Source organism: Rhinatrema bivittatum, chromosome 1, assembly GCF_901001135.1.
Source record: "Rhinatrema bivittatum chromosome 1, aRhiBiv1.1, whole genome shotgun sequence".
Taxonomy (NCBI): Eukaryota; Metazoa; Chordata; class Amphibia; order Gymnophiona; family Rhinatrematidae; genus Rhinatrema; species Rhinatrema bivittatum.
In genome coordinates, this window is record NC_042615.1 from 505414463 (window position 1) to 505431439 (window position 16977).

The 16977-nt window shown below is 49.9% G+C and overlaps 1 protein-coding gene across 3 annotated transcripts in view; it reads left to right on the forward strand.

The window, feature by feature from the left end:
• UBA1 (ubiquitin like modifier activating enzyme 1) overlaps nucleotides 1–16977 on the forward strand; it is a 265897-nt gene that overhangs the window by 198744 nt on the left and 50176 nt on the right. The gene's annotated exons all lie outside the window — the stretch shown is intronic.

Below are 16977 nucleotides of genomic sequence, written 5' to 3' on the forward strand. Positions count from 1 at the left end.
AACTCTACCCCATAGGGGTCCCCCTATCGATATCCATACTCTGCGGTCTAAAGGTAAAGTTTTACTCTTGGTCGATTCCCGTCGAGTTATCCCTTTGGGGCCTACTGGCCATCGACAGCACCGCAGCTAAATGTCTGAGCCATGGCATTGGGTTTTCGTCGGTGCCCCGACTGTACTTGAACAATGTCCATCACTGACTGCATGGGGTCTGTGTTATGTGTTTGATGTCTGACCACGATGTCCTAACTTGCACCAAATGTGCCCAAATGACACCAAAGGGCTGTAACATTCTGCAGACTCATTTGATCAGCCTCATTCTGGAAGCTGCTGTACTGTCCTGGGAAGCAAGGGGTTTGGGAATGGAGGTGGTAGTGGGATTGAGAATGATGTTCCCTGTACGTACCAGGATCAGTCCAGACTGCTGGGTTATGCCTCCCCTCCAGCAGATGGAGTCGGAGAAAAGCTGAAAAACACCCCCTAGATAACTGGTGTGCCACCTGCGATCCCTCAGTATATCTGACTCCATAGATTGAGAGGCATAACCTGCGGTCCTGATCCTTTCTAAATTTGTTTGGTTATTCAGGTTTGGTTGACTAGACCAATTTAGTTTATCTTAAGGTAGTTAGATCAGTGGTTAGGCTCACTTTATTTTACTGGTGCTGGGCGAGTTAGGATTCCTGGCAGGCTTGGCAGGGCAGTGCCCTAATGCCTAGTTCCCGGAGATAGGAATCCCTTGGTGACCAGGGGGAGTATTCACCGGTGGGCCGGTCACTCTCTTCCCCCCCCCCCCCCCCTGTATCTATATTCCAGGGGGTGTTTTTCATCTCTGAAGGGGGCTCAAGTAACTCAGGCAGCAGGGATCTGATTTTCCTTTTTAAAAAAAAAAAAAAAAAAAAGGAAACAAATATAAGAAAAAGAAGGCATAACAGTAAGTCCTGTTGGTGGCAGGCTGTTTGATCACTTCTTTGGCCCCGGCCTGCCACACTAGGGTCCCGGGACTCCGGAGGAGGTGGCCTGGTCACTCGGTCCCAGCACTGCTGTTTTCGCATGCTTTTATCTGCTGAGCAGCTCCGGAGCTGCTATCCCAAGAGCTCTGGCCTGTGGGGAGTCGGGAGCGCAGCTGTCTCGGGAGGGTCTCTGCTCCTGTTGTCTTCCCGGGGGCGAGGGACTCTCTCGGAGGCAGAGCGCTGCCCGTGGATCCCCCCCTTTTGCAGCCGTGCGAACCGAGGAGAGTGCAGTCAACTCGCGGGCAGAGACCGGCCCCGCCCCCACTTGAAGAGGGAGCGGCGGCCATCTTGCCCGCGCCTTGCAGCGAGGATGCAGACTCAGACGGAGGGGAGTTCCCTCTTGATTCTCCTCCATACCTCCTCCATAGCCGGTTAGCAATGTCGCGGCGCATAACCCCCCTCCCCCCCAGGCCCGCGGGAGCAGGTTTAAAAAGGCAAGTTCCCTTTTCTTCGAGATTTGTTCTACTTATGCATCAGGCATTCCTAGAAGCAGAGGCTGGCTGGGAAGATGCAGGTCCCTCTCCCCCTTAGATCCCCAAGTCTGCTACAGGTGCTGGGAATGCAGGGATTCGTTGTCCCCGGACACCAGTAGATCAGGGGGACAGGGCCCGGCTGTCCCTCTACCAGACCCCTTGATTCCAGATGTGGGGGGTGATTTGGAGGGCAATGTTACGGTGGAGGGGGATGACCCCCAGATCCTCCTCTTATTTGGTAAGTATGAGTTAGATCCCTTGATCCCGCAGGTGTTGAGCTTCAGATTCCAGCACCCCCGCTGGAAACAGATTCTTCCCCGTTGGATTTTGTTTTGACTGGCATTAAGGGACCTCCTCAAACCTTCCCATTTCATCCAAAATTATTTCAGATAGTATCTAGGGAATGGGATTTTCCAGAGGCGTCACTAAGGGTTAGCAGGGCTATGGAGAAGCTGTACCCCATCCCGGTGGAGTTTTTAGAGCTTCTCAAGCTACCCAAAGTGGACTCTGTGGTCACAGCCGTCATTAAACATACTACCATTCCGGGGGCGCGCTGACGTCACCAATGGGAATGGCTGCCTGAAGTGAACGCTCCCTGCGGCATCTCTCCTAAACAGCCCGAATCGCACTCTTTTCACCGGAAACAACGTTGCACATACCATCTGATTGTGTGACAAACAGCAGAGATGACATCTAAAAGAAAAAATCCGGACCTGGCACAATTCTCCTATATTAAACTGCATGAGAACCTCGAGCCTAGTGCGGAGGAGCAGGCTGCGACCGAAACCCCGGAGCATGATCTCGATCACGCGGCGCCGGCTTCACTGGCAGAACTTACCACATGCACGGAGCTGCGAGAATGGTTTATCGATTTAAGGAAGGATCTCAAACACAAACAGGATCTCATGCTCTCTATCTCCGAGGTAAGAGAAGACCTGGCGGCCGTAGGGCATCAAGTTGATGATCTTGATATTAAAATTGAACACCACGAGGAGGTACTGCACAAAATGGCGGATGACACGAGTCAGTCACAAGTTGCTATTAAACTTTTTAACGAAAAAGTAGAGGGTGTAGAAAATCCTGTCGTAATAATATCCGCATTTGGGGCGTCCCTGAACTCCCCGAATATGCTGACTGCACAGACGTAGTCACAAAAATATTTAATGCGATTCTTCTCCATGCTGATAAGGCAGGTGAAAGCCCACCCTTGGGAACCGTGGCCTTTCATATTGAACAAGCCCACAGGGTGCAAGGCCCACATAGTTCTGAACAACCCAGAGACATTTTGACCTGTCTTCAGACATTCCACGAAAAAACTTTTATTTATAATACTTCTCGGAAACAGTGGGAGTGGATCTGGGAAAGCCATAAGCTATACATCTTTCATGACCTGGCTGCCTCAACCCTACGTAAACGCTTTGACCTACATCCTGTCACCTCCATACTTCAGGAAAATAACATACGCTATAGGTGGACATTTCCTTTTGGACTATCATTCATGGTTAACGGAGTAACATACAGGGTCAGAGATATGGAGGAGGCGAATGATGCATTCTATAAGGCTAACTTGCCTCAACCAAAAGTAGCCCTAAACCCCCAGCTAAAATCTGGCAGGGTGCCTGACACTTCCAGATGGCAGTGAGCAGGTAATACCAAGCGTTTAGAACTCCAGAAAGGCTCACCCAGACCATCTCAAGTGCTCCCCGATCGCTAATGGGAGAGGGCACCAAGCGATAGCTTAAAAACAACTACTGGGTGCATTTGCGCTTTTAGTAAGTTAATGGGCTTCAGCTTTGCGATACGAGGCTGTGATCTGTAATTTATTTTGGCTCGAATATGCCGCAGGGATAGCGGCTTTCCCATTGGTGATAAAGACCCCTGAGATGGAAGGTATCCAAAAGGGGATACATGTTTTGGGGAAGGGTAGGGAGGGGGGATTTTCACTCCATGAGCGCTTTAATGGCTTCCAAAGGAAAGTCCTGAGGACTCTGAGTGGGGTTTGTTCATCATTCAATCCTAACAGGAGATGCTTATTTAGCACCTTTATGGATGTGAGATAGCTTTAAAGATCTGGTCCCTTAATGTTAAGGGACTTAATACACATACAAAGCGTCAGTCCCTACTTAAAGATTTATTACATCAACATGTGGATATTGCCCTAATCCAAGAAACCCACGTTCGTAAACGTCATGAACATCTCTTACAATTCAGAAATTTTCCATCCGCGTTTCTTGCAGCCAGCACCAAAAACTCAAAGTATGCAGGGGTTGGCATCTTAATAGCTCAAAAAGTAACATTTACTTATAAAGATCACCTTGCTTGACCCTATGGGTCGATTTCAGCTCTTAAAACTACAGTTTGATAAGACATTACTTACTATCGTTAATATCTACGCACCCAATGTGGGCCAGAAGGCCTTTCTACAATCCGTGAATGAGGCATTAACAACATTTGCTGAAGGCAATATTATCTGGGGGGGAGATCACAACTTAGTACGGAATCAGAGGATGGATACCTCCAGCTACTGGACAACAGGGGGATGGAGAGCCTCTTCTGAACTTTCTCATCTGATGAATAGCTGGAGTCTGGATATATGGAGACGTCACCCCAATGAGAGGACATACACTTTAGTCTAATCCTCACAATATTTATTCCAGACTTGATTACTTACTCATTGACAAAAGTCTACAAAATTCAGTGATTGATGTGGACATAGGCACCATCACATGGTCTGACTATGCACTGGTGTGGGCTACACTGATCATCGCTGATTCTGACCCAGGTCTTCACTACTGGCGCCTCAGGGAGGATCTTTTGAAATCTAGAGACAATCTCCATGTTATCCAGGATGCTTTCCGTGATTACTTCAGCATTAACAAGGGATCAGTACCAGCGCCTGGCTCCATCTGGGAATGTTCAAAATTGGTTATCCGCGGACGCCTCATTGCACTTTCTGCAGCACTGAAGAAGACACGAGAAAAGCGACGAACTGAACTTCATTTAATTAACTCACTAACGCACCAACACGCCAGGAATCGAGCTCCATCCATATTACAGCAGATTTGGACGGCTCGCTCAGAACTAAACATTATTGACTCCACCCAAATTGCTTATGCCCTTGACAGAACTAAACAACAGTATTTCAAGGGCAATAATAAAGCGGGCCGGATTTTGGCCAGAAAGCTAAAACAACGCATGCTACTTAATAACATCGCTAAAATCAAGGATAAACAAGGAACTATCCAAACAGCCGGGACATCGGAAAATGCTTCACACAATTTTACGCCACCCTCTATAGCAAGGATACTAATATATCCCTGGAAGCTATACATCGCTATCTCTCACCAATCATGCTACCAACCTTGAAGGAAGCACAACAACATTTTCTGGATGCACCGATCACGACGCTGAAAGTGCAGACCGCAATAAAGGACTTAAGTGGAAAATCTCCAGGTCTTGATGGATTCACAGGGGATTATTATAAACAATGTCAAGTGCAACTTGCTGAACCCCTAGTGGATTTTTTCAACAGTTTAATGGAACATGAACACTTACCCATTCACTCCAATGTTGCTGGCATCAAAGTCATTGCAAAACCAGGAAGAGACCCCACTCAGTGTGGATCCTATCGCTCCATTTCCCTTTTAAATATTGATCTTAAGCTGTTTGCTAAAGTTTTAGCTAATCGCTTAAATGTAATTCTAGCTCAGTTGGTACACAAAGATCAGGTTGGTTTTATACCCCAGCGTACAGCAGCTGACAATGTACGAAAAGTTACTGATATTATATGGTGGGCTAAAACTAAACAGATTCCCTTGGTTCTCCTTGCTGTGGACGCTGAAAAAGCCTTCGATCTCGTGCACTGGGATTTCTTATTCGCTACTTTAGACAAAATGCGTTTTCCTAGCGTGTAGCCAGATGGACTCGGAACAAGTGGGTATAGTGTGCTGTGCTAGCAGTTGGAGACTGATCTGGCATCAGCACGGGTACATATACCCCCACAGGAAGTGAAGCAACTCAGTAATTTTGGTCTCCAAAGCAGTTTGGAGCTCCTGCACGCTCGCTGAGCGTTTTCTCCAAATCTACTTTCTACTTTGACTTACTAAATTACTACAAAGATACCGACGAGCCCCGCACTCCTGCGGTGATACCCTCGGATCCCTCCCCTAGTTGAGTTTCCCGAGGTGATTTCAGAGATCCCTCGGAGGTTTAGGCCTCAGTCCGGTGGCCGAATCGCAGCAGGGATCTAGCCTCCGAGCGAGAAGGGCTCGGGCCTGGCTGAGAGGCGCCTCTGTCCCGGCATGGACTTCGCCCCGAGCGTGACGAGTTCGGTGGCTTAGAGGCAGCGGGTGCGTTTCCTCGAGCACGGCGGTGAAGGTATTTCCCCTCTACCCCCGCAGCCGGAGACTGCCCGGGTTACAGCCGGGAAGCGCCGAAGATCAGGTAAGGCGTACATCTCTTACTTTTGGTCTCTGAGGTACGAGGATCGGCGGCGTTGCTGGTGGACGACACGCCGTGGAGGTTGCCATTTTGTTAGCCTTGTTAAGGTATTAAGCGCCCAGGATAGGCGCCTGTGGAGAGGCGCACAACGCAGCACATACATTACTGAGCGTATGTTTTTGTGCGCATATTGGATATTGCTGTACGCATACTTTGAGCGCATACTGTATATTTGAGCACATATCGTATGTTCTTGAGCGCATATAGCTGAACGCATATTCTTAAGCGCATACTGTGTATTATTGAGCGCGTAGTGCTGAGCGCATATTGTATATTTGAGCGCATACTGGATATTATTCACCGCATAGTGCTGAACGCATAGGCTTGAGCGCATATGTTATATTTGAGCACATATTGGATATTATTCACCGCATACTGCTGAACGCATAGGCTTGAGCGCATATTGTATATTATTAAGCACATATTATTGGTATAAGCCGGTGCCCTGCATTCGCAGCGATGGAACACTTGAACACCCCGGCATTTCCAGGGGAGGCGCCTCCTGCTTCCGGCGTGAAAGCTCTTGGCCTATGCTCAGCGTGCCAGCTTAGAGCCACGCAGAGCGAGGAGCCAGACTCCCTTTGTGCCCAATGTGAGGAGGCCGTGGGAGCCTCAGGCCAGGACCAGTCTCAACCGAGGTTTACAGACAGTTCCCCAGGGGTCACCCCGGATCTAGCAGGGCGCCCTGAACAGCCAGGAATTCCGGGGGACCTAGTACCCCAATGGCTAGAGACCGCTTCCATTTCCTGGGTTGACTTATTTAAGAGGATCCACGCCTTTGTAGAGATGCAGTCAGCGTCCCGTCCAGGCCCTGCTGCCGCTCTGGCTGACCCTACCCATGGCCCTTCTCGCCCTTATTGCGGCCATCCGCCTCCGGGCAGTCCCGCTCATGCGGACCCTGATGTCTCGGAGGACGAGTCCGAACCCCCCGAGGAGAGGGAACTCCCCCACCGGGGATAGAGCCATATCTAACTATGAGGCGGTTCTTTCCCAAGGAGGATCTCTCCGACCTGGTCTCTCAGTGCCTGACGGAGTTGGCTATTCCAGGCTCCAGCACCATGGAGGCATCTACCAGAACCCCCTGCTGGAGGGTCTTCATCCCACAGCCCACCATTTTCCCTTCCTGCAAGCGGCGCAACAGCTGATCGATCTGGAGTGGAATGCGCCGGAGGCCTTATTCAAAGGGGGTCGGGCCCTGTCCGGCATGTACCCCCTGGACCCGGCAATCAAGGATATGCTGGCGTGCCCTCAGGTGGACGCCTTGGTTAGCGCTGTGGTCAAGCGCACCACCATTCCAGTGGAGGGGGGGCGGCCCTCAAGGACGCTAATGACAGACGCCTGGACGCCATCTTGAAATGCACCTTTGAGGTAGCAGCTCTCTTTGCGAATCGCAACCTGCTGCACCATGGTAACGCGTTCCTGTTTGTCACAGGTCAGGAACAATGCCCCGGCAGCTGACATGGAGTCAGCTCTCTCGTTCCTTACGGATGCCGCCTCCGACCTAGTCCGTACGACAGCCAAGGGGGTCTCATCCTCAGAGGCAGCCAGGAGGCAGCTCTGGATACGAAACTGGTCAGCCGACGCCCCTTCTAAGACACGTCTCACTAGAATGCCGTTCAAGGGGTCTCTTCTGTTTGGCAGCGATCTAGATAAACTGGCCAGCACATGGGGTGCCTCTCCAGTACCTCGACTACCGGAAGACAGGTCCAAGAGGAACCAGTGCACCTTTCCCAGGCCCTCCAGAGGTAGAAGCTCCCAACGCTTCACTCCCTATAGGAGTCGCTACCAGGCGCCTCGTCCTCAGGCCAGGAACCAGTCCTTTCAGACCAAGCAGCGCAAGAGGGGAGCCGGCTCGGGTTTCGGGTCCCGGCCGCACCCCCCAATGAGAATCAGCCGATCCATCCGGGGGTCGAAGCCATAGGGGGCAGGTTAACCCTCTTCTACCCCAGGTGGGTCGAGATTACGTCGGACCAGTGGGTCCTCGCCATCATCCGAGAGGGGTATTATCTGGACTTCCATCACATCCCTCCGGACAGGTTCGTGGAATCTCCATGTCCAATCCACAAAGCAGCATTGGAAGCCACCCTGGCAAGGCTCCTGTCCTTGAAAGCCATAATCCCAGTACCTGCATGGGAAATGGATTCTGGGCACTATTCCATTTATTTCATGGTGCCCAAGAAAGAGGGCACTTTCCGGCCCGTATTGGACCTCAAGTCAGTCAACCGGTACTTAAGGGTCCCGAGGTTTCGCGTGGAAACTCTGCGCTCAATCAAGACCGTAGTACAGCCAGGGGAATTCCTCATGGCCCTAGACTTATCAGAAGCCTACCTGCACATCCCGATCCATCAGGATCATCAGCGCTACCTACGCTTCAAGGTTCTGGGACAACACTTCCAATTCCGGGCTTTGCCCTTCGGGTTAGCCACGGCGCCGCAGACCTTCACCAAGGTGATCGTAGCAGTAGCAGCGGCGCTCAGACGGGAAGGAATCCTTGTCCATCCCTACCTAGACGATTGGCTGATCAGAGCGAAATCACGAGAGGAGAGCCATCGGGCAACCGACAGAGTGATCGCCCTTCTGGAAAGCCTGGGATGGGTAGTCAACCTAAGCAAGAGTTGCCTACAGCCTTCCCAATCACTGGAATACCTGGGAGTCCGGTTCGACACCCAGGCAGACAGTCAGCCTCACTACCAAGAGGAGGTTAAAACTCCAGACGCGTCTACGGTCCTTGATGGGAGCCAGTCGGCCCATAGCCTGGGACTATCTGCAGGTTCTCGGTCTCATGGCATCCACCCTGGAAGTGGTACCCTGGGCAAGGGCCCATATGAGACCTCTACAACGCTCCCTCCTCTCTCGATGGAGCCCTCGCTTCCGGAATTACTCCGTGCATCTCCTTCTACCAGCCAGACTGCGGACCCAGCTACGGTGGTGGTTGCAGTCCGATCACACGAGCAGGGGGTCAAAGATGTCCTCCCCCACGTGGACTTTGCTCACCACAGATGCCAGCCTGAGCGGATGGGGAGCACACTGCAAAGAGCTTACCGCCCAAGGGCGGTGGAACAGAGAAGAGTCGGGGTGGAACATCAGCCGTCTAGAGGCACGGGCAGTCCGATTTGCATGCCTACGATTTGCCCACAGACTGAGGAACAGAGCAGTCAGTGATGTCCGACAACGCCACCATGGTGGCATACATCAATCGACAAGGCGGAACCAGAAGCCAACAGGTGTCCCTAGAGATAGCCCCGCTGATGGCTTGGGCAGAGGTGAATCTCCAGGACATCTCCGCCGTCCACATTGCCGGAAGAGACAACACCGCGGCCGACTTCCTCAGCAGGGAAAGCCTAAATCCGGGAGAGTGGCAGCTGTCCCCCACAGCCTTCCAGATCGTGGATCAGTGGAGGATTCCGGACATGGACCTATTAGCGGACAGGTCCAATGCTCAAGTACCCAGATACTTCAGCCGCAAGCGAGATCCGTTCTCTCACAGGATCGACGCCCTGGTTCAGCCATGGCCTCCAGGGACTCTGCTATACGCCTTTCCTCCGTGGCCCCTGCTGGGCGCCCTGCTTCACAAGATTCAGAGACACAGAGGCCTAGTTCTTCTAGTGGCACCAGACTGGCCCAGAAGACCTTGGTACGCGGACATGAGAAGACTACTGGCAGGGGAGCCCCTTCCCCTGCCTCCTCTCCGGGACCTGCTTCGTCAAGGTCCCATCCTCCACGAGGATCCAGCTCAATTCTCTTACTGTTTGGCCATTGAGAGGGCTAGACTGAAGAAAAGCGGTTCCTCGGAGCCGGTGATAGATAACACTCCTCCGAGCTCGCAAGTTTTCCACATCCCTCACCTACATAAGGGTCTGGAGAGTATTTGAAGCCTGGTGCGACACTCATGGCACCAATCCACATGTGACCACAATCCCTATTGTTCTGGATTTCCTACAGGATGGGCTTCAGAAGGGTCTCTCCATCAGCTCCATCAAGGTTCAGGTGGCTGCGCTGTCTTGCTACGGTCCCAGGAGGGATGGCAAGACCATTGCCACGTACCCAGATGTTTCCCGCTTCCTGAAAGGAGTCAAGCACATTCGTCCGCCACTGAAGTGGCCAGTGCCCCTGTGGAACCTCAACATAGTTTTGGATTTCCTCGCAGGATCCACCTTCAGACCCCTTCGGGGCCTGTCTCTCCGTTCGCTAACTTTGAAGATGGTGTTCTTGCTGGCAGTGTGTTTCGCAAGCCGCATCTCTGAGCTACAAGCGCTGTCCTGCCGTGATCCCTTTCTCAGAATCACTCCTGAGGCTATCCATCTTCGCACGATTCCCTCCTTTTTACCTAAAGTGGTCTCACAATTTCACCTCAACCAAACCATATCTTTGCCAACCACGGCGGGCTTGAAGAAATCAGAAGAAGGGCGTTTGCTACGCCATCTCGACATCGGCATATTGCTACCCAGATACCTGGAACAGACAGAAGCAGTAAGAAAGACGGACCATCTGTTCGTCCTTCACAGCGGGAAGAAGCAAGGGGAAGCGGCCTCTCGGCCTACCATAGCCCGTTGGATCAAAGCAGTTATCAGAGCGGCCTACGTAGAGGCCGGAAAGTCACCACCTTTACAGGTCAAGGCTCATTCTACCAGAGCGCAAGCAGCATCTTGGGCAGAATCGAGGATGCTGTCGCCCTCAGAAATATGTAAGGCGGCGACATGGTCCTCCCTCCATACCTTTTCCAGATTTTACCGTCTGGATGTCAAGGCCAGGGAGGACACAGCATTTGCGAGGGCAGTCCTACGCGGTCCTCAGGCAGCCTCCCGCCCAGTCCGGGAGTAAAGCTTTTGTACATCCCACTTGTTCTGAGTCCATCTGGCTACACGCTAGGAAATGCTGAGATTACTTACCTGATAATCTCCTTTTCCTTAGTGTAGACAGATGGATTCAGCATCCCGCCCGGCTGCCGGTGTACATGGGTTTCACCAATTCAAGGTAAGCCATGTCAGTTTCTTACATAAGAGCGTCCACCCTACCAGGTGTTGACGCCTTCCGGTTGGAAGCGCTGGCGGTCTCCAGCTACTATCAATCGGTCAGGGGAATCCTGTTTCACTAATTCATTGATCGGTCAGTACACAGATATCCATAACAGCTTTTGCAAGGAAGATTACTGAGTTGCTTCACTTCCTGTGGGGGTATATGTACCCGTGCTGACATCAGATCCGTCTCCAACTGCTAGCACGAGCACACTATACCCACTTGTTCTGAGTCCATCTGTCTACACTAAAGAAAAGGAGATTATCAGGTAAGTAATCTCAGCATTTGGATCTCGATTCCTTAATTGGATTAAATGCCTCTACCACAGGGGTCAGGAACCTTTTTGGCTGAGAGAGCCATAAACGCCACATATTTTAAAATGTAATTCCATGAGAGCCATACAATATGTTTAAAACTAAATACAAGTAAATGTGTGCATTTTATGTAAGATCACACTTTTAAAGTACAATAAGTCTCTGAAAATATTACACCAGGCCTTAAGACACCAATACATCTCCTATTAGGAAAACGGACCAAGTCAGGCTGCTATAGAGTCCTACACAGAAACTACATGCCAGCAGAGAACCTCACCTGAATCACGTGCTGTCCCTCACCTAACATAGAATAAAAAGACCAAAACGCATAACAAGAAGCATGCAGAAAAAACTGAATTGGAAACTGCAACAAGCCAGAGTCTCTGTATGCAGTGTAACAAAGGAAAAAAGAAACATCACCCATCCTTATAAAACAAATCAAGAAATATAAAATCATCAGCAGTAAAACTGTACTAACAAAAAGAACATATTTCGAAACAGCTGATGAGTGGAATATCCAATAATTAAAAACTCATATAAAACATTTCCAGATACCAACAAAATATTTCAAAATAACAGACACAAAGACCCAGTAATGAAAAATAATGATACAAAATTTTTTTTGCTCTGCATACCTGGGAACGTTTGATATCCAGGTGTCCTGAGATTGTTCTGAATTAGCAGGAGGGGTGGGGTGGTTTGCTTGGAACTTTCTCCTCTCTGTCACATACCAGCGCGCTCTCACACTGGCTCTCAATGACACACCTATACACACATGCTCTCAGTACTCACATATACACATGCTTTTTCTCTCTCACTTATATAGGCTCTTAATTACACATTTACACACATGCTGTCTATCTTTTCACGCTTACACACACAGGCTTTCAATCACATAAATACAGGCTGTCTTTTTCTCTCACACACAGACTCTCATTCACATGCTTACAAACATGTCCTCTCTTTCTCTCATTTACACACAGGCTCTCAATCACATACTCACATGCTCCATCACCTAAACCAGCTGTCAATCACACACAGACACACATGATCTCTCTTACTTATACACACAGGCTCTTAATCATACATACACATGATTTCTCTCACACACAAAGGATCTCAATCATACACACATACTCTTTCACACAAACAGGTTTTCAATCACAAACTTACACATACAGGTTCCCAATCGTAAACTTACATTTATGCTCTCTCTCTCACAGGCAGGCTCTCAATCACAGACATACTCTCTTTCACATGTACAGGCTCTCAATCATTCACATACATGCAATCTCTCACACACACACACAGCCGCCCCCCCCACCGCGGCGAGGAAGTGGAGTATCGGGTGCGTGCGCGGCAAGAAGAGGCCACGCTAGTGCGCTCGGCATCGGCCCGAAGAAAAGAAGACTGCAGCGCGGCTCGGAGGAAAATGAAGAGGTTCAACCGCGGCCGATTGGACTCCGCCTCCGCGAGGGCTGAAAATGAAGAGGTTCCCGGGGTGGGGGAGAACTCTCTCCCACCCCGGGAACTCGCGGCAGCAGCAGCCTCCTCCCAACGCTAACCTCTTCATTTTCAGCCCAGACGGAGTCCCATCGGCCGCGGTTGAACCTCTTCATTTTCCTCCGAGCCGCGCTGCAGTCTTCTTTTCTTCGGGCTGATGCCGAGCGCACTAGCGTGGCCTCTTCTTGCCGCACACGCACCCGATACTCCACTTCCTCTTCCGGGCCGCGGGGGGGGGGGGGAAGAAGAGAGCACGCCGGTGCCGCTGCTGACTCCAGCTGTCCTGCCGCGTTCCGCTCGGGCTGACAGCATTTTAAGCCCGGGCGGAGGAGGACCGGGGAGCAGCTGGGTCAGCGGAAAAGTGTGGCGACTGTCTGCGAGCCAGATGCAGCCCTGAAAAGAGCCATATCTGGCTCGCGAGCCATGGGTTCCCGACCCCTGCTCTACCATAACCCAGTGGCTAGGATAAAAGTAAATGGGGGATATGGGGACCCTTTTCCTGTACAGAGAGGAACGAGACAGGGATGTCCACTGTCACCCCTTTTTTATTTGCCCTCTTTTTTTAGAGCCATTTACTACTCTAATTCGGACAACAGAGGGGATCAAGGGTGCTACGCTTGGTTCCCTTAACCTCAAATTGTCACTATTCGCAGATGACATCCTTATGACCCTCACTAACCCTCTTCAATCCTTACATGAAGTCACGGCTGAAATAAGGGCTTTTAGCAATGTGTCTGGCTTCAAAATTAACCTAGATAAAACTGAATTGCTAATGTATCTGCGGATCCATCCATAATTCAGACGATAAAGCAGAATTATCCATTCAAAGTGGCGCACAAATCTCTTAAATATCTAGGAGTGCATATTGGGCCTGACTTAAAACAGCTATTTACTCTTATGTACCCCTGGTAGACAAAATGAAAAGTGATATACAAAAATGGGACAGAGAAGATTTTTCTTGGCTAGGTCGAGTAGCTGTTGTAAAAATGAACCTCTTGCCCAGATTCTTGTACCTGTTTAATACATTACTCATTTATATCAGCAGTGCTTTATTAAAATCCTGTTTGATTTCATTTGGAGGAGGCGACCACCTAGGGTAGCTAAACAAGTACTGCAACAACCCAAGCTCAGAGGGGGGTTAGGTATGCCAAACTTAGAAAAATATTATGCAGCGGCACAACTTACTGCTATCATTGATATACATAGATCATTGTATGTGAAACAGTGGGTGCAATTTGAAGAATTTTTGTTAGGAGGGTGTCCTCTCAGTGCAATCTTCTGGCAACCACGTGACACTTGGCCTTCTATACGGACATTGACCATGGCTTTAGATACCACTTTCAAAATGTGGACTAAATGGAAAGTACACCTTGTAGGAGCTAGAACTTACTTTTATTCTACTCCTCTTTATTATAATACTCTTTTTCCAGCAGGATGAGACTATAGATCATTCCATGGTTGGAGACAGAAAGGTATCCTCAGGGTGGAACACTTACTTTACGGGGGCTCTCTTATGTCCTGGATAGATTTACGAAAAATATACACTTCCATGGAAGGATTTTCTAGCGGGAAGTCAGATTATTCACTTTTTGAGGACGCTTTCCATTTCTAAACCATTAGCATTGGGTAAAACTATGTTTGAACACTTGTGTGAGGATGCTGATAGAAAGAGAGGTATATCTAAACTATATGATTTACTGTTGGGATTAGAACCGCAACCTTAGTCATATGCTGAAATGGGAACAAGACTTGGGACATACCATTAGTACTGAAAACTGGATACAAATTTATACCTCAGCTCGCAGCTGTTCCGTGTCTGCCACCATGCAGGAGAATTGTTATAAGCTTATAACATGATGGTACCTCACACCAAGTACTCTGCACCTGAGATATGCACATGTCAGTAATAGATGCTGGAGAGGCTGTGGCCACTTAGGTACCTTCCTACACATGTGGTGGCTCTGTGATAAAATCTATCCTCTCTGGCAGCAGGTGGCGAATTGGATGGAGCACATATTAGAACTGCAGGGCCTTCTAGACCCGGGCTTTATGCTGCTTCACCTGCCACATAAACCCTTGGAGACGACACACAAAACTTTTTGTCAACAAGTCCTTTATTGCCACACGGCTCACTATTGCGAGTTTTTGGAAACAAGACAAGACACCATCACTAGCAATGGTACAACAAAAGGTACATTATTATTGCAAAATGGCAACCATAACAGCGGAATTACATAATTCTTCATCCAAGTTCCGAGCCGCGTGGTCTCCTTATCTGCAATGGGAAGCAAGACAAGCTAGAACATAACTTTTTTCCGCAATGATGATTGCCTTGGGCATCCAAAAGAGCTAAATGGGATACATTATTCTTCCAGGACTAACGGTGACTCCTTACGGGCTTTTGATTTACTATTTCATATTACAACCCTATCTCACTATTTTCTCTGGTTTCCGCTGTTTTTGGAAGGACTCATGGAGGAGGGGGGTGTAGAGGGGTAATTGTGGAACTGTGACATGTACATTGCTGTATCTAGTACGTTTGGTTACTCTTTCATGCTGTTCATGTCCATATTCATTACGTTTACCTTTATTTTGTATGTTTCTCTTTTGAACTACTAAAAATATAAATTGGAAAAAATCAAAAAATACCATTCCCGTGACGGGGGGAGGGGGGTTGCAGCGCTTAAAGATCTCCAGGATCGGAAGCTGGAGGTTTTGTTGAAGTGCATTTTTGAGGTGTCTGCTCTAGGTGTTCGGGCTGCAGTCTGTAGCAGCTTCATGCAGAGGGCTACGCTTCGCTGGGTGCAGCAATTACTTACGGCTCAGGATCTACCACCTGATGAGGCGGAGCAGGCGAACCGCATGGAATCTGCGGTCGCCTATACCGCAGACGCCCTATATGATCTCCTTCAGACTTCCGCTCGCACCATGTCCTCAGTATCCACAAGGCGCCTGCTATGGCTTCAGCACTGGTCTGCGGATGCTTCCTTCAAGTCCCGGTTAGGTTCCTTCCCCTTTTAAGGGGAAATGGTGGTTCGGAGACGAGCTGGAGCAGCTCATTAAGGACTTGGGGGACAATAAGGTCTACAAGCTGCCTGAAGACAAACCCAAGCAGTTTCGTACTTTTGGGAATTTCAGAGGCCGTTTTCGTGGTCAACTATGGTTCCGTGCGGGGAGGGGTGTTTCCTCCGCACAGAGACAACAGGAGTCTCGGTCGCAAGCTTGGACGCACTCCTTTCGTAGGAGACGGCCTCAGCGTTCGGGGGCATCGCATACCTTTACTCCCAATAAGACTGCACAATGAAGCAGCGCCGGCCGATTCCTCCGTTCCATTAATCGGGGGTCGCCTGTCCCTGTTTCGGGAGGAATGGGTCAAGATAACATCGGACCAGTGGGTCCTCGACGTTATAAGTCACGGTTAAGCTTTGGATTTTGCTCGCCCGCTCAGAGATCTGTTTCTTGTCTCCCTGCGGTCCTCCGGCAAAGCAGCAAGTTATTGTGCAGACTGACTGTTTATGGGGGCTGTGGTCCCAGTTCCACCTGCCAAGCGTCGGACCGGTCGGTATTCCATTTACTTCGTGGTTCCAAAGAAGGAACGTTCAGACTTGAAACAGGTCAACAGAGCCTTGCGCGTTCCGCATGGAGACACTGAGGTCTGTCATTGCGGCCGTCCACAAGGAAGAATTTTTGGCTTCTTGGTCTGAGGCGTATCTCCACATTGGCATCCAGGAGTGTCATCAGATTTCTGAGGTTCATGGTTCTGGGGGACCATTACCAGTTTTGCGCCCTGCCGTTCGGTTTGGCGACAGCCCCCAGAACTTTTACCAAGGTATTGGTGGTGGTCGTGGCTTCTCTTCGCCGCCAAGGGATACTAGTGCATCCCTATCTGGACAATTGGCTCATACGGGCCAAGTCGGAAGCTCTGTGCAAGCTAGCGGTTCAGTCAGTGTTGGAGCAGCTACAGGCGCTAGGTTGGGTAATCAACTTCGCGAAGAAACATCTAGCCCCAACTCAGCAACTGGAGTTTCTGGGAGCACGGTTCGATACCTCAGCGGGCAAAGTGTTCCTTCCTCGCCAATGGATGGTCAATTTAATGGCTCAAGTGCGGAACCTCTTGGAGCTCCCATTGCCTACGGCCTGGGATTATTTACAGGTAATTGGGCA